Source organism: Manis javanica, chromosome 4, assembly GCF_040802235.1.
Source record: "Manis javanica isolate MJ-LG chromosome 4, MJ_LKY, whole genome shotgun sequence".
Classification (NCBI taxonomy): Eukaryota; Metazoa; Chordata; class Mammalia; order Pholidota; family Manidae; genus Manis; species Manis javanica.
In genome coordinates this window covers 55,769,119-55,795,616 of record NC_133159.1, presented here as the reverse complement: position 1 = coordinate 55,795,616, position 26,498 = coordinate 55,769,119, and the positions used below count along the sequence as shown (strand labels likewise).

The window sequence follows — 26,498 nt, the reverse complement described above, 5'->3', positions numbered from 1 at the left end:
ATATCTTAACAATTTTATTTCTTGTCAATTATACCTTAATAAAGCCTAAATTAAAAAGAACACATTTCTGAAGAGCCTTTATGCAGCAGGCATGGTTCTCTGATGCTTTGTATAAAGGCTTTTTTTTTTTAATAGGAAATGATATAGAATTGGTGCTTTGGGTAATAATCTGTTTTGCCAAGAAGTGTATCTCTTCATTTTACCTCCCATGTTTCCCTTCATGAAGGAGCCTTGAATCAGAGAAAGGACTGAATCCAGGCTTGGCCACCTCCAGGATTCAGTGACCCTGTTTAAGCCCTGGCCAGTATAACAGTTCCCACCATACAGCAGAAAAAAAGTGAGATGCAAACATACTCCCCAGCTCACTCATGGGGTCGCTGTGAAAATCAAAGTGGGTATAAGTGGACATTGAAAAGCAATCAACAGCCAAACATGTTGCCAAGAAGTAATGTCATGGCACATGAGGTTTATATAAAATATGGCTGTTGCTTATTATGTATTAAAATGCTGTATAAAGTGCCTCATATTGAAAATTACTGAGTATCATAATTCTTCCAAGTGGTAAAGATACCTCAAGACAAATGCTGGGCATAGAAGCCACAGGGCATAAATCTGCAAAGAAGTAGAAAGCTAACCTTTTTTAAAGAATATTGCTTCTCTCTCACTTACCAACTTTACATTTCCCTGTATGGCCCGGGAAGATGACTGGTTACCCGAAGACGGGTAAGATTCCTCAAGGGAGGAACAACCTAAGACAGGCACAGTTGCAGGGGGGCCATCAGGTGAGAAATTGGGGATCAACAGAGGTGAGGCTTAGAACCTCACCCCCCCTGTTTTGAGAGAAATCTTCTGCATCCTTGGATGTTTTGTTGCCCTTATATAGCTTGGATTAATACTTAGTCTATAGGCACACACCTGATCATCTACATTTGCCCTCTTACAGCACTAAATTATGTTTTCTACCTTTATGTTGCATCTACCTACCACTTCAGCATTTTATTAAAATAATAATAATAATAATAATAATAAGGGAGAAATGTGGGATTCACATATAAATCAAGTATAAAAATCAAACGAATAATTATATCTGACTTGATTGTTTATAGTTCATGATGCATGATCAAAACCGAAAGTTTCTGTGATGACTGCCCTTGTACTGTTCACCATGTAAGAACTTATTCACTATGTAAGAACTTGTTCACCATGTAAGAACTTGTTTGTTATGCTTCAGAAGATTGGCAACTGTTGAGAATTAGGCTTGTGGTTGATTAATGATTGTGCATTGAGTCCCCTATACAGAATTTTATTGTTGTTAATAACCGTTTGATCAATAAATATGAGAGATGCCCTCGCAAAAAAAAATGCTGTATAAATGAAAAGGTGGTTATCTTAAAGTTGCAAAATACAGGAAATATATTTGTAGCAAATACATATATTAACTTGACTATCATACTATAAATAACTCATTCAAATTCATTCAAATTCAAGATCCTACTACATGAATAAGCAAAAAGTATAAACTTGTTGTTTTTCAAGGTGATGAATCATTAATAAACTGGAAAAGAATGTTTATTCTCACTAATTAGAAATGCAAATTAAAGCAGCATTAGAAATACCAGTTTATATTTAAATGTCAAGTTCTCAGAAATTCTCCACTATTTTGTTAGTGGTATTATTGTATGTTAAAAACCTACAAATTCTGTTAGAGATTTAGGGAAGCTGTGAAAATAAGCTAAAGGAATGAAAGCTAAAGCATAAAGATATCTAGTGTAATCTTATTTATGATAATAAAACTGGCAATAACTTAAATATCCAGCATTAGTAGAGTGATTTGGTAAATTAGGATTTTTCAACATGAAGAACTAGTATTAGGCCCCTTAAACAATCATTGGGATTATGTGTAGAAACACACAAATGTATTTAAAATTCAAAGTAAAGTGGAAAAAGAAAATAATATCCATCATTTATGGAGTCCTTCCTAGGGGCACTGAACCAACATTCTCCCTTTCTATCCTCATAACAACTATGTGCTAAAGGTATTTTTACACTTCAGAAAATTGAGGTTTTAGAGATTAATTGTCCTAGGACTTGCGGCTTATTAATCAAGGAGCCAACATTCAAATGTAAATCTGTCCAACTCCAAAGCCTTCACTAGGTTTATTACCAGTAGCATATGAAGTATGGTTATAGTCAGGTGTAAACGTGTCTGTCTATGGAGGGTAACAGGCAACAATAGATACTATAGGACGGTGGGAATGTGGGTCAGTTCAAAAGAAGCTTGCTATCCTTACAAAATTGTCATTGAAAACAAAAACAACAAACAAACAAGCAAACAAAACAACTGCCACTGGCCCTTTCAACAGGCAAATGGAAGAAAAATATATTGAGTGTAACATTTCAACTAATCATTCACTCTGACTTCTCATACATTCTGTTAAAGGCAAAATAAGAACACATGTGTATTTTAAAAATTTCTCACTAGCTTTGGTATAATCAGGATACCTTTTCCCCTACTTATCCACAAATTAGTTGAGGACATGTATCACCAGCTCCTCCATTAAAAACAAAATTTTATCTCTAGAAGCAGCACTCTGTGGATTAAGGACAGTGATTAGGTGGAGCAGTTTCTTTTGATGTAAACCCAGACTAGCTTTTCCGTCCAGGAGCTGGTCTCAAGGCGGAGCTAACGGGGTGGCACCATTCGGTTAAAGTAAGCCAGTTCACCCATCCAGGTGTACCCTTTCCTGGGGCAAAAGCCATTGCACAATGTGGGAAAATGTCACCGTTTTGGTTCCTACTCTCTTTTAAATTTGGGGCTCAAGTTTTGATTCATGATTTTTTGACACATATAGCATTACTTTATAAAGTCAATAGCCACTACATCTAATAACATACAAATTGCTGTGATGGACTCAAGACACAGGGCCTATTTCTTTCAACCTTATCTCACCTTTGTGGAACATGTCCCTTTTATGCTGACAGTAAGGTCTTTCACATGTTTCAAAGGCCCTTTTATCTGTTTTGCCACTTGAGATAACATCATGTAAGAATTTGCCTGGAGAACAATGGAGACATCTGGAGAGCTGGAAACATCCGGCATTCCCTTCAGTACGGTCCATTCAAGGTGGCTCCCCATTTTGAAGATGGGGAAATTGAGGCACATATAAATTAAGTGATTTGTTGGAAGTCACCAGTAGTGAATTTAAGTCTAGTGTTTGCTCCATTCTCCGACAGTACTTATGTTATTTTCTAGAAAATGAGACTGGAAACAGATAAGATCAGAATCCAATTGCCATTCAAAGCTAATGATCTCCCAAGACTGTCAGTACAGTATTGTACTGTAAGTGCAGTACAGCTTATAGCAATGAAAGGAGTCTGGCAAGTCGTTATGTACATTCTGGACAAGTCCTATCTAATAGAACTTTTTACAGTGATGGAAATAATCTACATCTGTGCTGATCAATACAGTAGCCACTTCTGTGCCTGCTTGATCACTTGAAATATGGCTCATGTGACTGGGGAAATGAGTTTATACTGTATTTAAATTTAAAACCCTGCATGTGCTAGTGGCTGTTTATTGAATAGCACAGTTCTAGACTTACTATGTTCTTGGTGTCCTTATGTTCAGGACTTCTTGGTGACTCCACTAGAGTGTCTCAAAGTTAATTAACAAGGTCAAATCAGGATTCTTGATTTTCTTTCCTCTCTCAATCTGTTTCTCCCTCAGTAAAACCACCATTGACCCAGTTGCTTGAGCCAAACCTATGTGTCATCTTGACTCCTTCCTCTCCCTCACCTCCTACATCCACTTCATCATCAGGTCCTAATTCTTTTGCCTCCAGAACCTGTACTGAATCCACCCACTTCTCTCCATCTGTACTGCTACGTCCTGGGCCAAGGTACCATCATATCTCCCCTGAACAATTAAATGACCTCAGAACTGGTCACCATTGATCCATTCATCCACATTTGCTTCTTATAGACTCCTGCGTACAGCTGCAAAGGGCACTGTTAGACTTGTCTGTAGTTCTCATCACTCCTTGCTTGTATGGGAAGATTTGTAGAACTGACCACTGTTCAGTGTTTCTTATTTGCTTCTTTGTTTTTTTTCTGTCTCCCATTACAAGAGAATGTAATTATCAGGAATATCTCCACCACCTCCAACCATGCCTGGCACATAATTTGCACTCAGTAAACCTTTCAATAATAATTAATGTTTATTATGGAAGGATATGAGATAGCAAGAGTCACAGTACAGTTGGCTGTTAACCATTTGGTTGCTAATAACTGAATGATGCTGACACCCATAGGCCCATGGGAAGCTGGTGCTTTCTTTTACATTCCAGATGCATTAGGAAGGGTGGGTGTTACGGATAGTTGCATTTATCTGTGAGTGGACAGGCAGGGCCACCATCCTGATGCAATCTCCAACGTGAACGAGAAAGAGTTCTCCTTCTCCCTGGAGATCTGTGTATGTCCCAGATCTTGAAAGTTTTGTCTTCCCTACTATTAAAGAAAGAGGAACATGTCCTCCTTACAAGGTCATTTTTATTTTCATCCAAAGGGAATTTAGGTAATGATGGAAAGAAACATGCTATAGAATCCAGGGTAGAGAATGTCAAAGCCATGTCTGGACAGCAAAAGATTTCCAACATAAGACTGTTGGATTTTTTTTTCTTTTTTTTAACAAAAATGGTCTTTGGAATCTTCTCATTTCAATTCATGTGAAATGAAGAAAACATTAAAAAATAGAGTTTTGTGACCTTTTTTCCTTGAATATTACATTTTTTAAAGGAAAGTATTTTTTCTGTCATTCCTTTATAATGGAATGCTTTTGAGGGCATGTTACTTAGATGAAGCTGATGATCTTGTTGGAGGTTTGATAAAGTCAGCCAAGCTCTGAATTTCATCTCTTCCCTCTAGTACTGAACAGGCCTAGGAAATGACCATCCATCCACATCCTCCCTGCACACACCCCCAGCACAGGCTGGATTGAGAAGATGAAGTTAAAGCTTCCTTTGTTAAAGTACATATTTGGAGACATTTTATTCCAGTGTGTTTTTATTAGGCCTCAGTTTGCAGCTCTGTCCCCCATCCTTCCAGTGTTGTTCCAGCATTTTCCTATGCGTGCCTTTACTGAGCATCTACTGTATACCAAACACCTTGCTAGGTCCTGAAAAGACGAGTTGGACAAATTCCCAACTTTCAGAGATTCTATAAACAAGTGGGCAGAGAGACCAGTAAGCAAAAACCTGAAACAGAGGAGCCACTTGCAGACATGGAGGGAAGTGACAGTGGCAAAGCAATGAGAGGAGAAGGCAGCAGAACATAGTGGGAAGCACGTTTGGTATAGCCGTGAAGAGTGCAGGCTCTGGAACCAGCTTGTCTGGGTTCACAGTCTGGCTCTGCCACTCACAAGCCTTGTGACCTTAGGCTACTGACTTAGCCTCCCGTGCCTCAGTTTGCTCGCCTGTTAAAAGGGGTAATAAAGAAACCTACCCCATGGTTGCTGAGTGGGTAAAGGAAGCTTACAAAGCACTTGGAACTGTGCCAGACACATGGCTCCATAAAAACCGGCTTCTATTATTGTCAGTAGGGGTACTAGTACATAATTATTAATTCAATTGAATGAATACTACCAGTACTGCAGAGGAGTTGCCCCTAAGCCAGCCAGGGGAGTTCACAAAATCTCCCAGAAGAGGTAACTTTTGAACGGAGACTTGAAGATAAAGCCGATAGGTAGGGAAGGGCTGTGTTTGACAGAAAGAGCAGTATCTGGAAGGCACAGAGGAGTGAGAGAGTGGGGGGCATTGAGGCACCTGTAAAGAGGTCTGTGGGGCAAAAAGGACAAGATGTCTGGGAGAGAATGTCCATGAGCAGGAACCCAGCACACAAATACCCAGGAGAGGGGGCTTTTGAGACTGGGCTAAGGACCTTGAACTTGATCCTAAAACCCAGAGGAAGGACTTCCAGCAGGTTCCGGGCTCAGCATTTGAAACTGGGTGACAGCATCCCACAGTGGCCGTGGCCCCTGCCCGTTGATTCTGAATAGTGTCAGTGACCTTCCTGTGATCTGGGCAGGGAGTTCACATGTGTGAGTCTGATTTTTCTCACTAAGTGTGATTTCTTTGGAGACCACAGAATAATGAAATGAAAAGAATGTGTTTTCTTAATTTGTTTCTACTGCTTCTTCCTCTCTTCCTCCCTGCTCCTGCTAAGACAGAGAGATGTCTGCCTTACAGACCCCTTTCAGAATCTGGTAAATCTGATAGACCCTTCCCTCAGGAAGACAAGAGTTCCAAAGAACCCATGTTAACCTCCCTTGTACCCCCACTTTGGTTATCCAAACAGGCCACAGACCCAGTGCATCTTTTTCACCCCAGGCCTGTGTGTGGTGTTTGTGCTCTCACCCCAAACTGTTTTTAATTGAATTTTCTAGCATATCCCATTACTGTCCATCTACCATCACTGCTATTGTCTGACCATGTATCCTGTCAGCAGCTTGGTGGTTGTGATTAAAACTGAAAGTAATTATTTTCTTTTGGGCCATCCAAGTCTAACTGGAAGTATAGTGGCTGAGGACATGGGCTCTGGAGGCAGACCGTGTGGATCAGAAACCCAGCTCTGTCACTGTCTTATAACCTTGAGTAAGTTACTTGCCCTCTCTGTGCCTCAGTTTTCTCACTACATAAGGGGAATGATTAACATGCTTACCTCTTGAGGTAATTATGAGGGTTAACTGAGATGCCATAGGAAACTGCCAAGAATAGTTCCTGACACGTAGTAAGCACTATATATATATATACTACTATATATAATAAAATACTTTTGCTAATATTATGTTATTGTTTCTTCTAAATGACATCATGAATGGGGTAATGATGGATTACTGAGAGCAGCAAAATAGATGATTAAGGTCTCCAGGTGTATTTGACTTGTTTTGGAGACTTGCCAGTCCCCAGACTCCAAGAAAAGATTCCCTAGGCCTGTGCTGTCTGGTGTGGTGGTCACTAGCCACTGTGGCTATGACCTACTTGAAATGTGGCTAGCCCAAGTTGAGATGTACTAGGTCTTGGGGATTTAGTATGGGAAAAAAAGTAAAATGTCTCATTAATAATATTTTTATATTGATTCCATGATGAAATGATAATATTCTGAAAGATTGAATGAAATATATTATTAAAGTTAATCTCATCTGTTTCTTTGTGCTTTTTTAACATGGTTACTAGGAAACATAAAATGATATATGTGGCCTGTGTTATATTTCCATTGAACAGTACTGCCTAAGGCTCACCATTATCAATAAAACAAAACTTTGTGGTTATTTGTGACCAGGTGACCATTATTAGAAAGCCTTGGACCCTCCTCCCCCGCCCTTCAGGTTATTTGTTTGTTAATTGATCCTGTAAAGAGAGCCATGGCTATGTCCTGTAGGAAAGGGCTTGAGGGACAAAGGCAACAGCAACAACTAGGGAGGCTCCCACTGACTTGGAGGGGTTTGGATGAAAACACTACCATTTATAGTTATACTGGCCTCACACTTTCAGCACTCCCTCAAGTAGATGACAGAGTGCTTTCTATTCAGAAAGTTGAAATATGTAGGCAAAAAACTCCCTATTCCATCAGGAGCCAGAAAAAGCTTTGCTAATCTTTAACTAAAATAATAAATAGTCAAAATTATGGCAGTCACTTGGGATTGAAACCACACCCTTTCCAAATGTGATTTACTTATGGAATGTTTGTTTCATTCTATTTCAGATTCATTGCGCCACTTAAAACCTGAAAACGGTGGGCTACAGAAAATCTTGCTGGTAAGTTCTCTTTCATTTTTAAAATAAAGTGACTGTTCGACATTACTTTTGAAATGAAACTCACACTTCTAACTTAGCTGCAACCACACCAGCACTGTGATTAGATGTCTCTTTTTTCACAGGTATTTTTCCCTCCCTGAAGTGATTTAAGGTATTTCTGTGCTTTAAAAAATAGATCAATCCATGTTCTTCTGCTAAAAACATGGTCAGGGAAAAGATCTATGATTACTTGCCAAATAATATTAAAATAAAAACTTTTTAAATAATGAAACTATTTCCAGACCCCTTTTGATCATCTTCTTGTTTGACGCAGTATCCAAAACTGCAGCAGTGTTACCTCCGCCAAGGAGTTCAGACAGTCCTTTGCACCGTGTTGTAGTGCAAATTGGCTCACAGGATAACATATTAGCTTTCTTACTGCTCTGTTTTTTCTCTCATCTTTCTTTGAATGTAAATGTGATTGTTGTGAGATAATAGATGTGCAGTAGTAGAAAACTTCCTTTAGGACTAGAAAAGTACTATACGTTTCAAGTGAAAAAAGTTATGGGACATTACTCCCTGATACTGTGGCAATATAGTTATTTGCAATGTGTAGCAGTTAGTTTTTGCTTCATAACAAACCACCCTAAAATTTACTGCCAGAAATTTGACCCAAAATATACTGATTTGAATACCAGTCATTGTTTTATCCTACAATTCGGTGGGTTGGCAATTTGGGATGGGCAGCTGTGGCGTTCTTCTGGTTCCAGCTGGTACCATTCATGTGTCTGCATTAGCTACAGGTCCAGGTCAGCTAAGCTTTGTTTCTGGGGATCACCAGGCTATTGGCTAGAGTGATGACCATGACTAAGACATATGTCTCACTGTCCTTTAGGCTACACTGAGTTAGGTCCTGTGGGGGTTGGGCTGGGTACTAACAGAGCACAGAAGCGTCTCAAGGCCCAGACTCAGAACTTGCTTCTTTTTTTTTAAAGATATCATGGATACACACTTTTATGAAGGTTTCACATGAAAAACACTGTGGTTACTACATTCACCCATATTAACAAGTCCTCCCCATACCCCATTGAAGTCACTGTCCATCAGTGTATTAAGATGTCACACTGTCACTACTTGTGTTTTCTGTGCTACACTGTCTTCCCTGTGACACCCCATGCCATGTGAGCTAATCATAATACCCCTCAATCCCCTTCTCCCTCCCTCTCCAGCAACCCTCCCCACCCCTCCCCTTTGGTAACCCTAGTCCCTTTTTGGAGTCTGTGAGGTTGTTGCTGTTTTGTTCCTTCAGTTTTGCTTCGCTGTTACACTCCAAAAATGAGGGAAATCATTTGGTACTTGTGTTTCTCTGACTGGCTTATTTTACTGAGCATAATACCCTCTAGCTCTATCTATGTTGTTACAAATGGTAGGATTGGTTTTCTTCTTATGGATGAATAGTATTCCAAAGTGTATGTATCACCTCTTCTTTATTCATTCATCTACTGGTGGACACTTAAGTTGCTTCCATATATTGGTTATTGCAAATAGTGCTGCAATGACTGTACAGGTGCATATGTCTTTTTGAATCTGGGAACTTGTTCTCTTTGGGTAAATTCCTAGGAGTGGAATTTCTGGGTCTAATGGTATTTCTATTTTTAGTTTTTTGAGGAACCTCCATATAGCTTTGCACAATCATTGAACTAATTTACATTCCCACCAGCAGTGTAAGAGGGTTCCCTTTCTCTGCATCCTCACCAGCATTTGTTATTCCTAGTCTTTTCAATGTTGGCCATCCTAACTGGTGTGAGGTGATATCTCATTGTGTTTTTAATTTGCATTTCCTGATAATTAGCTATGTAGAGCATCTTTTCATGTGCCTATTGGCCATCTGAATTTCTTCTTTGGAGAAGTGTCTGTTCATACCCTCTGCCCATATTTTAATAGGGTTATTTGCTTTTTGGGTGTTGAGGCATGTGAGTTCTTTCTGTATTTTGGATGTTAACCCTTGTTGGATATGTTGTTTATAAATATATTCTCCCATACTGTAGGATGCCTTTTTGTTCTGCTGATGGTGTCCTTTGCTGTACAGAAGGTTTTTAGCTTGATGTAGTCCCACGTGTTCATTTTTGCTTTTGTTTGCCTTGCCTGAGGAAATGTGTTCAGGAAAAAGTGTTCATGTTTATATTTAAGAGACTTTTGCCTATATTTTCTTCCTAGAGTTTTATGGTTTAATGACTTACATTTAGGTCTTTGATCCATTTCGAGTTTACTTTTGTGTATGGATTAGGCAATAATCCAGTTTCATTCTCTTGCATGTAGCTGTCCAGTTTTGCCAACACCACTTGTTGAAGAGGCTGTCATTTCTGAATTGTATGTCCATGGCTCCTTTATCATAAATTAACTGACCATATGTGTTTGGGTTTATATCTGGGTTCTCTCTTCTGTTCCATTGATCTATGTTCTTGTGCCAGTACCAAATTGTCTTGTTACTATGGCTTTGTAGTAGAGCTTGAAGTCAGGAAGTGCAATCCCCCCAGCTTTATTCTTCTTCTCAGGATTGCTTTGGTTATTCTGGTTCTTTTGTGTTTCCATATGAATTTTAGAAGTATTTGCTCTAGTTTGTTGAAGAATACTGTTGGTATTTTGATAGGGATTGCACTAAATCTGTAGATTGCTATAGTCAGGATGGCTATTTTGGCAATATTAATTCTTCCTACCCATGAGCATGAGATGTATTTCCATTTATTAGTGTCTTCTTTAATTTCTTTTATGAGTATCTTGTAGTTTTCAGAATATAGGTCTTTTACGTCCTTGGTAAGGTTTAGTCCTAGGTATTTTATTATTCTTGATGCAATTGTAAATGGAATTGTTTTCCTGATTTCTCTTTCTGCTAGTTCATCGTTAGTATATAGTAATGCAACAGATTTCTGTGTATTGATTTTGTATCCTGCACCTTTGCTGAATTCAGTTATTAGTTCTAATAGTTTTACGGTAGATTCTGTAGGGTTTTTATGTACAGTATCATGTCATCTGCAAATAGTGATACTTTAACTTCTTCCTTACCAATCTGGATGCCTTTTATTACTTTGTGTTGTCTGATTGTTGTGGCTAGGACCTCCAATACTGTGTTGAATAAAAGTGGGGAGAGTAGACATCCTTTTCTTGTTCCCAATCTTAAAGGAAAAGCTTTTAGCTTCTCACTGTTAAGTATGATGTTGGCCATGGGTTTATCATATATGGCCTTTATTATGTTGAGGTACTTGCCCTCTATACCCATTTTGTTGAGAGTTTTATCATGAACGGATGTTGAATTTTGTGAAATGCTTTTTTGGCATCTATGGAGATGATAATGTGGTTTTTGTGCTTCATTTTGTTGATGTGTATAATATTGATGGATTTTCAAGTATTGTACCATCTTTGCATCACTGGAATAAATCTTACTTGATCATGATGGATGATCTTTTTGATGGATTTTGAATTTGATTTACTATATTTTGTTGAGTTTTTTTGCATCTGTATTTGTCAGGGTTATTGGTCTGTAATTTTCTTTTTTTGTGGTGCCTTTGACTGGTTTTGGTATTAGAGTGATGCTAGTCTCACAGAATGAGTTTGGAAGTATTCCCTCTTCTTCTGCTTTTTGGAAAATTTAAGGAGGATCGGTATTAGGTCTTCACTAAACGTTTGATAAAATTCAGCGTGAAGCCACCTGGTCCAGGGATTTTGTTCTTAGGTAGTTTTTTGATTACCAATTCATTTTTGTTGCTGGTAATTGATCTGTTCAGATTTTCTGTTTCTTTCTGAGTCAGCTTAGGAAGGTTGTATTTTTCTAGAAAGTTGTCAATTTCTTCTAGGTTATCCATTTTGTTAGCATTTAGTTTTTTACAGTATTTTCTAATAATTCTTTGTATTTCTGTGGTGTCCGTAGTGATTTTTCCTTTCTCATATTTGAGTATGTTTATGTGTGTAGATTCTCTTTTTGTCTTGATAAGTCTGGCTAGGGGCTTATCTACTTTGTTTATTTTTCTCAAAGAACCAGCTCCTGCTTCCATTGATTCTTTCTGTTGTTTTATTCTTCTCAATTTTATCTATTACTGCTCTAATCTTTATTATGTCATTCCTTCTACTGACTTTGGGCCTCATTTGTTCTTCTTTTTCTAGTTTCATTAATTGTTAGTTTAGACTGTTCATATGGGGTTGTTGTTCTTTCCTGAGGTAGGCCTGTATTGCAAGATATTTCCCTTTTAGCATAGCCTTCGGTGCATCCCACAGATTTTGCGGTGTTGAGTTATTGTTGTCATTTGTCTCCATATATTGTTTGATCTCTGTTTTTATTTTGTCATTGATCCATTGATTATTAGGAGCATGTTGTTAAGCCTCCATGTGTTTGTGGGCTTTTTTGTTTTCTTTGCATAACTAATTTCTAGTTTCATACCTTTGTGGTCTGAGAAGCTGGTTGGTACAATTTCAGTCTTTTTTAATTTACTGAGGCTCTTTTTGTGGCTTAGTGTATGATTTATTCTTGAAAATGTGCCATGTGTACTTGAGAAGAATGCGTATCCTGCTGCTTTTGGGTGGAGCATTCTGTAGATGTCTGTTAGGTCATTCTGTTCTAATGTATTGTTCAGTGCCTCTATCTCCTTACTTATTTTCTGTTTGGTTGATCTTTCCTTTGGAGTGAGTGGAGTGTTAAAGTTTCCTAGAATGAATGCATTGCATTCTATTTCCCCTTTTAAATCTGTTAGTATTTGTTTCACATATGTCGGTGCTCCTGTGTTGGGAGCATAGATATTTATAATGGTTATAACCTCTTGGATCAACCCCTTTATCATTATGTATGTCCTTCTTTTTCTCTTGTTACTTTATTTGTTTTGAAGTCTAGTTTGTCTGATACAAGTACTGCAACTCCTGCTTTTTCCTCCCTATTAGTTGCATAAAATATCTTTTTCCATCCCTTCACTTTTAGTATGTGTATGTCTTTGGGTTTGAAGTGAGTGTTTTATAGGCAACATAGAGATGTGTCTTGTTTTTTATCCATTCAGTGACTCCAAGTCTTTTGATTGGTGCATTCAGACCATTTATATTTAGGATGATTATCGATAGGTATGTACTTATTGCCACTGCAGGTTTTAGATTTGTGGTTACCAAAGATTCAAGGGTAACTTCTTTACTATCTAACAGTCTAATTAAACTTACTTAGTATGCTACTACAAATACAATCTAAAGGTTCTTTTTTTTCCCTCCTCTATTCTTTATATATTAGGTGTCATATTCTGTACTTTTTGTCTATCCCTTGACTGACTTTGGGAGTAGTTGATTTAATTTTGCATTTGCTTAGTAATTACTTGTTCTACTTTCTTTACTATGGTTTCATTTCTTCTGGTGATAGTTATTTAGCCTTAGGAACACTTCTGTCTATAGCAGTCCCTCTAAAATACACTGCAGAGATGGTTTTGGGGAGGTAAATTCTCTTAATTTTTGCTTAGCTGGAAATTGTTTAATCACTCCTTCAAATTTAAATGATAATCTTGCCTGGTAGAGTATTATTGGTTCGAGGCCTTCTGCTTCATTGCATTAAATGTATCATGCCACTCCCTTCTGGCCTGTGAGGTTTCTGTTTAGAAGTCTGATGATAGCCTGATGGGTTTTCCTTTGTATGTGAACTTTTTTCTCTCTCTGGCTGCTTTTAAAAGTCTGTCCTTAACCTTGATCTTTGCCATTTCAATTATTATATGTTTTGGTGTTGTCTTCCTTGGGTCCCTTGTGTTGGGAGATCTGTGTACCTTCATGGCCTGAGAGACTATCTCCTCCAGATTGGGGAAGTTTTCAGCAATTACCTCCTCAAAGACACTTTTTCTCTCTCTTCTTCTTCTGGTACCCCTATAATGCAAATAGTGTTCTGTTTGGATTGGTCACACAGTTCTCTCGATATTCTTTCATTCTTAGAGATCCTTTTTTCTCTCTGTGCCTCAGCTGCTTTGTATTCCTATTCTCTAATTTCCTTATCATCTACTGCCTCCTCTACTTCATCTAATCTGCCTTGAAATCCCTCCATTGTATCTTTCATTTCAGATACTGAATTCTTGAATGTTTGTATCTCATTCCAGAATTCCTCCCTGAATTCTTGAATATTTTTCTGTACCTCCATGAGCATGTTTATGATTTTTATTTTCAAATCTCTTTCAGGAAGATTGATGAGTTCAGTTTCACTTGGCCCTCTTTCTGATGTTTGTGGTATTTTGGTTTGAACCAGGTTCCTTTGACGTTTCATATTTGTAGGTGGTGCCCTATAGTTCCCAGAAGATCTACTCTCTCGAGCTGCTCAGCCCCTGGAGTGGTGGTGGGGGTTGCAGGGAAGCAGTGCTGGTGCCTGTCAGGAGAAAAGAGGTCTTTCCTGCTTCCCAGCTGCAGGCCTGTCTCCACTGCCAGGGCCAGTGGGCTGAGCATGCAGGGAGAAGCCTCTGTGCTTTGCATTTGTAGCTGCCATAGGCAGGGCTGCTTTCTGGCTGGCCTGGCGCAATGTCATGGGCAGCCAGTTTGTGAGTTGGTGCTGGCCAGGATGAAGGCACAGCAGGCTGCATATCATGGTTGGGGGCCTCAGAGCTGCAGAGTCAGCCAGGGGGTTGGAGCACCTGAAGCTCCTGAAAGTTCCCAACCTGCTGGGCAGAGTGCCCCCGGACACTTCTGTCCACCTGCTCTTTCTCCTGAGCAGCAAGCTCTGTGCAATCCTTGCCCCTTTAGCAGCCCTCCCACTGCTAGGAAGTCTCTCAGAGTGCCTGCCTTTCTTTTGTCCCAGAGTGGCAGAATGTGGGTCCCTGTTTTCCACAAGCATCTGGAATCTCAGTCTCTCCAATATTTTACTGTCTTAGCTTTCCAACCCCACTACTCTCCAGAGCACCATGTAATGTAGGTTCGTGCTCCCAGAGCAGATCTCCAGGACTGGGTGTTCAGCAGTCCTTGGCCTCCACCCCTTCCCTACTGTGTTTATCTTCCTCCCTCTGGTGAGCTGGAATGGGGGAAGGGCTTAGGTCCCTCCAGATCATGGCTTTGGTACATAACACTTTTCCTTGAGATCTGCTGGTTTCCCCAGGTGTAGACAGTCTGCCACAGCCTTCTTTCCTGTTGCTCTTTCAGGATTTTATGTATTTGCTATATTTTCATATTATATGTAGTTTTGGAGGAGGTTTCTGTCTCACTTCTCATGCTGCCATCTTTAATCTCTGCTTCCACCACATTCTATAAGGCCAGCCTAGATTTAAGAGGTTCCACATACAGATTCTACCTCTTGGTGAAAGGAGTTGTAGAATTACTTTGAGAGAAGCATGGGTACAGAGAGGGGAAGAACTGTGGCCATTCTGCAGTCTAATCATACAGTGTTTATGAGATACATGCAGACAGCTGTGATGGAATGAAAAGAGCACAGAGAGTGAGAGGCCTCAGGTCACATGCCCACATCATGGTTCATCCTCTTACCCCATTATGATTGGCAGGTCCTAGGATCCTGGTCTTACTGTTTTCCATCTGGCATTTCAACCAGTTCAGCAGGTTCCTAGGTGGTCTTGCCAGTACCAGATTTTCCATTCTTTAGGTCCCTTTTCATTCTACAGAGCACTGCCACACTAGTCATCCTCAGGTCGTCTTTCAGGATGTTACTCCTTTGTTCAAAGACTGTCAGTGGCTCCATGTGCCCCAGCACACCAGTCTAGACTCGTCTCTCTGGCTTCTCCGTTTCCATATCAGGTTTCATCCTCTCTTGCTCACTCCCACTAGTCCCTTTAACCTGGCCACACACTGGCCTCATTGCCATTTCTTTTGAGGGCATCTCATGCTGCTCACCTCCTTCTCTGCTTGGGAGTGTTCCCCGTTTCACAGAATGCAGTAAATCTTCCCTTCTCCATTGCATGGCCTTCCCTGCCCATTCCTGCCATCTGTGATCTACTGCTCTGGACCTCTTCAAAGCCAAACACTGTCTTCTGTGGGTCCCTCTTCTTCATCTCGGCTAGTCTTACTTGCCCTGTTGCTCTGTCAGTGCTTTGAGAGCAGAAGGCTACCTATGCCTCCCTTACAGTCCTCAACACAAGGCTGGGAGACTGGCAGGTACTTGGTCAACCAGGAAGCATCATGGACATGACACTTGGTCACCACCAGAAGCTCGTCAGGATCTCACAAGGCATCTCTTGGAACATAAGCTCAGAGTCCCTTCCCTTGGGCTGTGCACTCATTAGGTCTGGAGTAGATCACAGGAATCCTAAAGCACTCAGATGATTCTGATGCGATTGCTATGCAGTTGGCAACCACCTGTTATGGAAAGAATACAACATTTATATGAGGCGTGGATTTGAGCCCTGCTGTGCTACTTCCTGGCTCTGGGACCTTATAAACTCAGCCTTTCTGAGCTTCAGTTTTCTCATCTGTAAAACATAAAATAAATAAAATAAGTTACATTTAACTCAAGGATTGCAAAGAAGATAAAAAGGATGATGTATGTGCAAGTGCTTTTTTAATCATAAAATATAATTAAAATGCATTAATTGACTATGGATCTGCTGGTAGCTAGTGTTAGGAAAGGGGCAGTTACCTCTGTGGTGGTGGTCATGGTAGTAAGTAATTGAGTGGGAGCAATGGTGGGATAAACAATAACAACAACAATAGTCATAGTGTCTGCTATTTATTGAATGCTGACTGTGTGACAGGCATTGTGCTAACCACTTTACGTAAAATTATTTCAGATTCACAAGAAGCTCTTCCTCTTCACTGCATTTGTATGGTAACTACCCCTTTAGTGAAATTAATCCTTTGGTTTTTTTTCCTCTTCAAAATACCTAGTTAAAATGTACTCATCCCTGAGAGAGGAAATAAGTTGCTATCAGCCACTGAGAACTTATCAGTGTCAAGTATAAAGTCCTGTAGGAGTATGAGCTACTTTGATTTGTGGCAGGATTGGGGCCCTCTGGTCACCCAGCTGCCCAGAAAGGATGGGCCTGGGAGCTGATGCAAGGAGGCCAGGATGGTGGGGGGTGGGGGACTAAGAGATCTGCTGACCTAACAGTGTAGCCCGGGCTATTCCTGGTCCAGGGACACCATCTTCTCAACATGCTCACTTGGAGCTTCCCCACGATGGCCACCAGAACACGCAACATTTGTAAAATTGTCTTTCATCCACCAACCAATTTGCTTTACATTATTTTGATTGCTGTTGATCTAGAATATGTGCCTATCTTCTTTCAAAGATTTTTAAGGTGGCTTTTAAATCACAAATAAAATAATTAGATTTAGAAAAACAGGAAAGGAAGGAAATGTACAGGTAAGGAAAAGTAAGGTGAAGTCAGAGATGACGTTGGGCCCCTAGGGCATAGTGAGGGCCCCAGACAGTCACCAGCAGGTCCTATAGTCTTGCGCTGAGCTTCTTTCTGAGCAGTCAGTACCCAAATGAAAATGTATTCAGTTCACAGTAGTTCACAATGGCTGGGAGATAGAAGCATGCTAGTTACTGAGAAGAAATAAGTTTAATCATGATTCAAGACTTGGAGTACTTTCTCCAGAGCGTTCATGAAGAGAATACCACATAAGGTAGCGAAAAACATCCTATAATAAATAGAATGAGGAGGACTCCCCTTGTGTAGGCGAATGATGTAACACCCGAGTGCAGTCCAAGAAAAGCCCTTCCATTTTGGGTATGCATTTCTCTGTTGGCCTTGGCTTAATGGCAGCATAAAATTTAGCTGAAATAACAAATATCTATGTTCACACCCCCACCCCACATGATAGACTTCATAGACAGTCATGGCTTTTGATGTGAGCCTGGGCATTTGGTGGTGGACCAGAGTGGGCATACAAGTTGAAATCTACTTACCATCCCTGTTCTAAAAAAATAATAAACAACCTCGTGAAAATACTCTGAATATTACTTTTTCCCACTCCTAAATCATTCTTCACCCTGACTCAGTCTATAGAGTGGCTTTTTGATACATAGAATTTACACTGACTCCACTGTGAGTGACCTGTGTGGCCCTCTTCCCTTGCTCCTCGTGTGTCCCTCCTTCTGGCCTGAGCCCCATGGCTCTAGGTCTGCTCTGATACAGGAGTATTTAGTACCTTTTGAGAGACAGGTAGTTTGAGAAGCTTGTCAGCTAAATAGGGAGTAGTTGACTCCAAGTACTTGTCTTATGGCAGCAAAGTATAACCTGGGCTACTGCTGTCCACTTCTGGGACTCTTGTTCCAGTTGGTAATTTTCATATTTATTGCAAGAAGCAGCATCTGGTTGGTAGCAGCATTGGAAAGATGAGCTATCAGGGGCAGAGGATGATAAGAGAGTAATGTTAAGCAAACAATTTTTGCAGGATGAAAAAACTTTAAATCTCAAGATCATTGTCAGGGAGGAGCCCAGAATTATACAAGGACTACCCATGAATGGGAATTCCCTTTTAGGTTCTAATTTCATTTAGATTAAGCTTATTCATCAAAATCATTATTTTTTTGAGTAACAGAAATCCAACTTAAACTAGTTTCTTGACCTACATGACTATCTTTATCCATGTTGCATGAGCTTCAGGCATAGTTGTGTCCAGGGATTCAAAAGATATCATCAGGCCATTATCTTTCACTCTTCATCTTTTGGGTCTGCGTAACTCTGTTGGCCTCATTCACAGGCAGTCTCTCCCTCACCATGCTGCCAGAGGTAGCCATCAGCAATGCATTTCCATCATCCTCACAGCTACGGATCTCAGTGAAAAGAGAATGCCTCTTTTGCTATCATTCTAACAATAGTACCAAGGAGGGATTGGCCCAGTTTGGATTCTTTGCCTTTATCAACTTGACCAGAAGTAGGTAATAGACAATAAGCAGTGTCTCTTTGGCCAGGGCTTCTCCACGTGTCCCTTGAGAGAGGGTGGATCCCACCAGAATTGTAATGAGGTTTCTATAAAAAGAGGAGGAAGTTTGTTATAAAGAAGGAAGGAAGAAAATAACATGCCAGGCTGATAAAATTTTTAGGTATCAGAGTCCACTGATTAAGAAATTCTTAACATGGGGTCTGATAAATTGGGAAGGTTTGAAATTAGATTCAGCTTCAGTTACACTGACTGCCTATTCCAGGTTTGGCATCATGACCAAGCCTGGCAACAATGAATGTATGAAGAGGTCAAGGAAGGGTGGCCCTACTGTGGTGTTAGGTAGACAGCTTTCAGCCTAAGGACCTCATGTCACATCCATAGAATTAGAGTGGAATAACCTAGAGACAATAAGTAGGCTTCAGTGTATCTATAAGCCATTGAATGAATCAATGAATGAGCTTCTCTAATTATCTGCAAAATTGTGTGTATGCACTTTTTTTTACTGGAGAAAGGAATCATGCCTCCATCATTTTTTCATAGGACTCCCTGGTCTCCTATTGCTTAAGAGCCGTTGCTTCAGACTTACTAGAATTGTTTTAGGCTGGGCTACCTTAATATTACGTCTTTGTTTCATGTCTTGGCTCAACTAATAAAGTGTAGCATCCGTGATAAACATAGCTCCTTATGGAACAGACACAGTGACATTGTGGCTGAGTATGTTCCATTAAATTGCATGTTGAGGTTTTTAGGCATATATGTAAACTTTTCACAATCATAATTGCCATTTACCTAATGCTTGCTCTGGTTGCTAGCCTCTGTGCTAAGTGCCTTACATGAATTGCCTGAACTATAATATAGTCATACACAGGGCTGTGATTCTGCTAACCTCAGGTCTGCTACAGTACCACCTGCTGGAACCAGCTCCTTCTCACTGCCTCTCTGGAACTATAGGTTACATACAAACTCTGAATTTTTCCTCTTCTCCATGTTTGTTGTTGTGGGTCCACTTCTGTCCACCTTCCTAGCCACAGATGATAGAATCATAGAATCACAGAGTTGGAAGAGACTGCTAAGATCTTGCAGTTCAGGGGTTTTCAAACTCTGCTCTTTCGTTTTCTAGCTCAGGGACTCCTGAAAAGGAAGGACAGGCAAGACCCAAGTCCTTTTCCTGCTTTAGTCCCAACTGTCTACTGATAATCACTCATCTGGGAGAATGAAACAGTTCCAGATTAGATGCCAGGCTTAACGTCGAGTCCAGGCTACTACCTTACTTACCTACCTGTGTGACTCTGGGAAGGTTGCCTAAGCTCTCCAAGCCACTGTTTCCTTATCTGTGAAAGGAGCTACTAAAACCTGCCTCACAAACCTCTTAGGGGAGTGAGCAAGGTAATGTGTGTGAAGTCACTGGCCTCCTCCCTGGCACATAGTGCTTAGCGAAGGTCGGCTGTTTCTAGTACACTACACAGTGTGACTTGGGAGACATAATTAAGACACAGTTTATTCTTGTCTCTCACTGTTCCTTTAAAGCCTATTAGGTGGGGTGTGTATTTCCCCATTTCCTTTTAAAAATTTGATCAGACCTATGACCCTTCTAGTTACTCTTAGGTAATAAAAAGTCCTGTGGCTCCTTTAAGTCACACACACACACACACACACTCTCTCTCTCTCTCTCTCTCTCTCTCTCTCTCTCTCTCTCTCTCTCTCTCTCTCTCTCTCTCACCTTGGAAGTTGGAAATGCTCACTCCAGTCTATGGTCAGTACTCATTTCAAGAGAAGACTTCCCTCCATCTTGCCACTGAGGGCCTCCGTCTCCGCCCGTTAACCACTTGAGGCCTCCTCAGGTGAGAGCGAGGGAGGAAAGTTCTTAACTGACAGCTACTGTCACACCCTGCCAGGTTCCTGAGCCTGGCTCATGGGCAGATAGACTCTCCTGGCTGCTTCCATGGCTTCCTCAAGGACTCCCCACCGGGACTTTCCACCTGGGTCTCCCAGGACTCAGGCAGTGTCTCCCTCGGCTGGCTGCTATCTTCTGCGCACGGCTTCTGGTTTCCAACCAGCTTCTCTCTTCAGAGACCCTCATGCTCAGGCTGAAGCCCTGTGAGGTGGGGTTTTAAGGAGACTGAGGCTGGTGTTCCTGATGCCAGAATTCATCTTTTCTAATCCCAAGGGTAGGGGACAAGCAGTCACCTTCTCTGCACAGCCCTCTGCTCTGCCACCTGAGCCTGTTAGCTGCCTGCTCACATTTTGGTTCCTTGGGCAGGTGTCACATACCAATCCCCAAACTCTAGGGGACATGTATTTGAAACCCTTTTCTCTAGGCTTTCAGTGAAAGCAGAGCCCTTCCACCCTACCCACCTTCGGGAGGGTGGGAACTGTCCTGAACCTGTTCATATCCTCCCTATGAATCTTTGAGCCAGCTAAATCAACTTCTTAGAAATTTCCACCTAATGTTCTGACCCCTTGCTTTGGAATTTCCCATCTGCTGCATCTTGATGCCTCAGTGGAAACTTCCACTTTAGCATCTTGTTAAATTGACCATTAACCCTTGGCCTGGCACAAGGAACTCCTCGACACCTTCCTTCTGTGCTGGAAAACTCTCCACCCGTGGGGTGCTCCCTAACTTCCTCCCTCCCTCCCTCCCTCCCAAAACTCCCCATTCTGATTTTCGCATAACTTGGAGTTGTTAGAAAGATGCTGCTCTAAGGAAGCCAAGCCTGGCTCCTGCAATGCTCCCACTGATGGGGTCAGAAGTTGGGGAGGGAAGCTCGTCTGAGAAATCCACATGGGCACACAGATTCCAAGTGGCAGCCAGCCTTTCACAGACACCCTGTTCTCTTAGCCCCCAGGGAAGCCTTCGACCTTGTCTCTGGGTCAGTTTTCCTTACCATCACACCAAAGTACACTTGATATGACCTCAGTGTTTGGAAACTCTGCAGTCAGAACCATTTTTTATGCACATGACCATAACAATCTCTCTTGATCTGAGAGCTGATTTAGTATGCTTCATGGGGGCGTTTTGATCAGGGCTCCTGACAGACTTTACAAACTCTGCAAAGTCAGGCTTTGAAGATTATGCCCTACTGACTTCCAAAGACACCTCCCTCCCTGATTTTGTGCAGTTTTTGTATTATGCTTAAGCATTCTTTGGTGTCAGCAGATTATTCTGCCTTCTCTGGTCCCAGCATTGTTAACTTGGCCTTTCTGCCAAGGTGACTCTCTTTTGTCATGCAAAACTCGGGCCTCTGTGACAGTAGATCTCATGACAAGTAGATTGCTCAGTGTTCAGGCAGTGTCTAAAGGCACGTGTAAACGCAGTGTCTTAGTTGAGCAAATGACATATGCTAGCAAGATGATTGGGTCAGCTAAAAGTTGGAGTCACTTTGAGGACCATGACCTAAGAATGTGTTAAATACATTTTGGGTAGTTCCATCGTGGACTGGTTATCCTGGCAAGACTAAACATCATGTATCCAGATGTGAGCCTGGTTTATGTCCTCATGTTATTTTTATTGGCTGTTTACAAAGATGGCAGGATGCAGCTCCTTCCCTTCCTTCCCTCCCCCCCCCCCACCCTCCCTTATGCCCCAGTTGATGTCAGAGACTGAGGCCGAGAAGGCAGCACTCACTCCTCTAGCATTGCTCACCTGTCATCCTCTCTTGGGCCGAAGGAAGATAGTGGTTTCCATTTGGCCATTCAAAGATCCAGACACATGAAACAGCTAACCGACTATTAACTGAAACATACTTCCTCTTTATACATTTTACAGTAGGAAGGTGGCACAGTATAGACAAATATACTAGAGTTCTTTTCTCAGCTACTGAAACACTTTGGGCAGAGTGGTTTAACCTCTTTGAACCTCAGTTTCCTTTTCTGTTAAATGGGGTTAATGCCAGTTGCCTTACAAGAAAGCTGTATTAAAGGAAACAGTGCATATAATGAATTCAGCATAATGGCTTGTCACATAGTATATGTTCAATAAATGGAGCCTGTTCTCATTATTCGCATTTGACTTTTGTGATGATTTATTTAAAACTTAAAGCTTTGAAAAAACATAGCCCAGTTCTCCAGCAATAGTTTTTTTTTAATCAAATAGGAATTTGAGAAAAAATGAAAATATGTGCAACTATCTGCTTTAAAACAAAACAACAAAATGACCATTTTGCAAAACTCAGTCTTTGTTGTATACCAAATGGTTTCTGGTTTGCTCAGGCAGCTTGGCCCAGAGGCTGAGAATAAAGCTCAACCTGCCGGCCTCAAGCCCATCATTAAACACCAGTGAGCCTCGGGCAAGCCACCTTCTCTCAAAGGCTCAATTTTACTTCAGTGAAGTGAGGCCGATAGTGCAGAGGACCATGGAGAGAACTAAGTGAAATAATCTATATGAAATGCCCCCTGTGAGCACCTAAATAATGGTGGCCCTTATTTTGCCACCACAATACTATCTCCATTTTACAGATAAAAATTTGCAGGACATTTTTTCCTTGTGATAAATGGCTTCATGAAGAGACTTTTATCTGTAAAAAGTTGTTCTCTCCATAAGAAAGAACAGGAACATTTAGTAGCTGGTTTGCTAATAAATAACACTGTAGCCATATAAAAGCAAGCTAGATTAACTAAACTAAACAACTTTCTGTTTTTTTCAGGCCTCATCTCACTTCCTTGTTAACATTTGGGTAAGGGATTTTGCCACTAGATGAGGAGAAATTTGTATATTATTTTTGTAAGACTGAAAATATGCAAATATAGCTATATTTAGCTAAGTGCTTTAAATTCAGATTCGTTTGTTTTGTTCTCTTTCAATAAGACTGGCAGAGTTTGCACCTTTGTGGAGCCTAAGGTTGTCTTGGAAGGAGACTTGACTTCTCTGGAGGAGGAGGAGGAAGCAGGGCCTGAACCAACAAGACAGCTCAAAAAGGGGGCTGAGGCTTGGCCAGGCAGGCATTGGACAGCTGGTGGTGGTGGCGCAGCTGGGGTTTCTGACTGAGATTTGTTGCCTTTCCCAGGATCCTGCGGGCCTTTCCTTGAGCAGTTCCACCCTAGGAGCCCCCTGGGGCATTGGGCAGTCCTGAGCCAGTAGAGCACTAGTCCCCCTTGCATCTGACCAGGTGCCCACGATGTGCCAAACAGCAGGATTTGTATAGAATGAAGGCAGCATCATTATTTGTGAGACTGATTTTGAAGTTCCTGAATACCTTTGATGTGTGGATTATGCAGGTGAGCAGGAGACCTGCTCATATGTTGTGTCTGACTTGCTCACCTCTGCAGACATAGCTCAGGAGTACTCTTTACATGGAAGCTTGAAATGTGGCTGGTAAGCCAGAGAAAAGGGGAGCATGCTGCCTTAAGGGGAGCGACAGGTAAAGCAGTGGGGCTACTTGAGTTGGTCGGTCAGCTAGTGTTCATTGAGCGTCCGCCCATACTTGGGGCAGGATAAAGGAGCAGCAGCAGTGAGGCCAGCCATCTCATGCTCTTGGCCTGATCCTTAGTCCGCCCCCTGAGGCACAGGCTGAGCCCGTGACTTAGAGAAACCATCTGTTGTCATTTGTGGATGAGGCTTTGGGGGGCCCTCTTGCCAACACACTTCCCCACCACCAGCTAGAGGTCGCTATGAAGCGTAAGCTTTAGGGTCTTCCACTGCCCAGGGCCCCTTCTCATGCCCTGCAGCTCATGTGGTATTCCTAGTTTTGTATTCTTTTTCTGAAGACCCCACCCCTCCACCTCCTGCCAAATTGTTTCAGGCTCAGGATTCACAAAAATTGAACCTGTTCCCAGGTAAGGGAGATTGTCACTCAGTCTGGATCTTTGCCTCTGCCCTGTTTCTCAGTCACCTAGACACTAAAACTCCCGCTTGCATCCCCCAGAAACCTGCTCCACTCCTTCTGTGTGTCCTCTTCTGTAGCGGGACTCGAGCTCCCCGCAGCTCCAGACCCTTTAACTGAGAGGAGGGAGGCCCAGTGAGGTTACTGTCTGGGTTCCTTCCTGGCCACCAGGCACACTCCCCAGGGTGGAAAGGTCCACCATTCCCGCAGGAAGGCAGGGTGCCTGCTCTCAGGCCTCCAGGGGCTGTGTGCTTGCTTGGAGGGGGCCCTGCAAAGGAGCCGGGTAGGCGGGAGCCCTGTGTGAGGCATCAGCTGGCCTACATGGGCACAGTGGAAAATTCTCCTAAAAAAAAAAAGTAATATCCTTGAAACTGTATCAGCTTTGGCAAAACCGTTAAGTCTGATCTCCACTTTTAGGAAAATGGGCTAGTCAACCTACAGGACTGTGTTGGTAAAATGTTTTTGCTCACTCTCGGCCCTTACTCATGCCCCTTCCCTCTTATTGCACAAAGGGCTGGGTGCTTTGCTAATCAGTCAGAGTCAAATGTACTAAGAAGCAGGAGGGGAAAGGCCTTTTTTTTTACATGGGTATCTTTGCAGTGCTCTGCCAAAATCCACGTGTGAAAGTTCCTTTTTCAGTGAAATGCTGGCCAACATTGCCCCCTGGAGGAAAACTAGAGAATTTCTAGTTTCTAAGAGCCGTCCAGGGCATTCTGTCTAATAATCCGGGAAGTGTCTCCCTTGGATGAGGCAGGACAGTGAATGGGACTGAATCTATAAGGTTTTTAGCTTTTCTGGTTTGGGTTTTTCTTTTTCCTTGAAACAATTACTTTAAACTTAGGGTTAAACTGATTTTTTTCTATAAAGAGTAAAATGGTTAAAATGCTACCACGTTTAAGGCCTACACCTATTAAACTGCAGCAGACATTTCTGCCAAGTCTCCACCAGGGCTGGTGGCCAATCCTTACTGGTCTGAAGGTTTCTTTCACTCCTTGAAGCTGTGGCAAAGACATAAAACCAACCAGAAAATAGGAATTTTCAACCAACCACCGGATAGCTATTAGTGATCCTCATTTACAGGCTCCAGTTCATCATTGCTCATGTGGGAATCTTTTGATTTAGTAGCTGTTAATTTAAATTATTTGCCTCAGTTCATTTATACTTGTTCCGAACAGCTGCCAGAAAGTAGCTTTCTGTCATGGGCTGACCGGGTAAGAGTTCCACCGCTACTGCTTCCTACACTTTTTTTTTTTTCTTCCTATGCTTTTGTGTCTCTTTAAAAGCAAAATGAAAAACAGACTTAGAAGGATAATGGTTGAAATATAATAACCTTCCCATTAGGATAGTGGTTGAAGTACAAAAACCCTTCCATGTATTTCATCTTCTGTTAAAATCTGATTTTATCCTGATGCCTTTATTAATCCTTTGTTAATTACTCAGCTGCTTTCACTGCCCAGATGTGACCTGATTGTTTAGCTTCTGTGGTGTCTCTATAATAAGAGCCTTCATAATAAAAATCTCATCTACCATCTTTTGTTCACGGAGTGATGGTTTGTGTCCCTGGATGAATGTTCACTATCTCCATTGTTCTGGATATTCATCCCTCTAGTGAAGGTCACAATTGTAGTGTTTGTATTAGTAATGCTTTTAATAGTTTTTTTCCCCCTTTTTCTATTCTCTGAAACCCAGAGATGCACTTCAGGATTTAAGAGCATGGAATTGTTCAGAGTTTGTTTACTCATACATCAAATGAACTGCCTACTTGGAGCTGTTTTTCCTCAAAAGAAGGATATGAAAGGAAGATTGTGTGCACACCTTGTAGGTTATGTGAAAATATTTTGCAATACTTGACAAAGTTTCTATTGATTATTGATCATGTTTTTATATATTGGGTCTACTTTAATTCACCTCATGCAAAGTGCAATTACATGAGCTATGTAAGAAAAACAATTTTGACAGAATCATCTGTTTACTTTTTGCCCCCAATGTGTGGAAACTAATGGTCCTCAGCACTACTAGGGAGAGGGCATATATTTTCCCCAGGATTATTTCCTGGGAG

General features: G+C 41.4%; 1 protein-coding gene across 2 annotated transcripts in view; it reads left to right on the top strand.

Annotated features, from left to right (window-relative positions):
• Positions 1–26,498, top strand: part of GNG12 (G protein subunit gamma 12) — a 123,647-nt gene that overhangs the window by 39,751 nt on the left and 57,398 nt on the right. For both annotated transcript variants that reach the window (XM_037024347.2, XM_037024346.2), the window contains exon 2: positions 7,759–7,811. The gene's annotated coding sequence lies outside the window, so the exon portion shown is untranslated. The remainder of the gene's footprint in view (positions 1–7,758; positions 7,812–26,498) is intronic.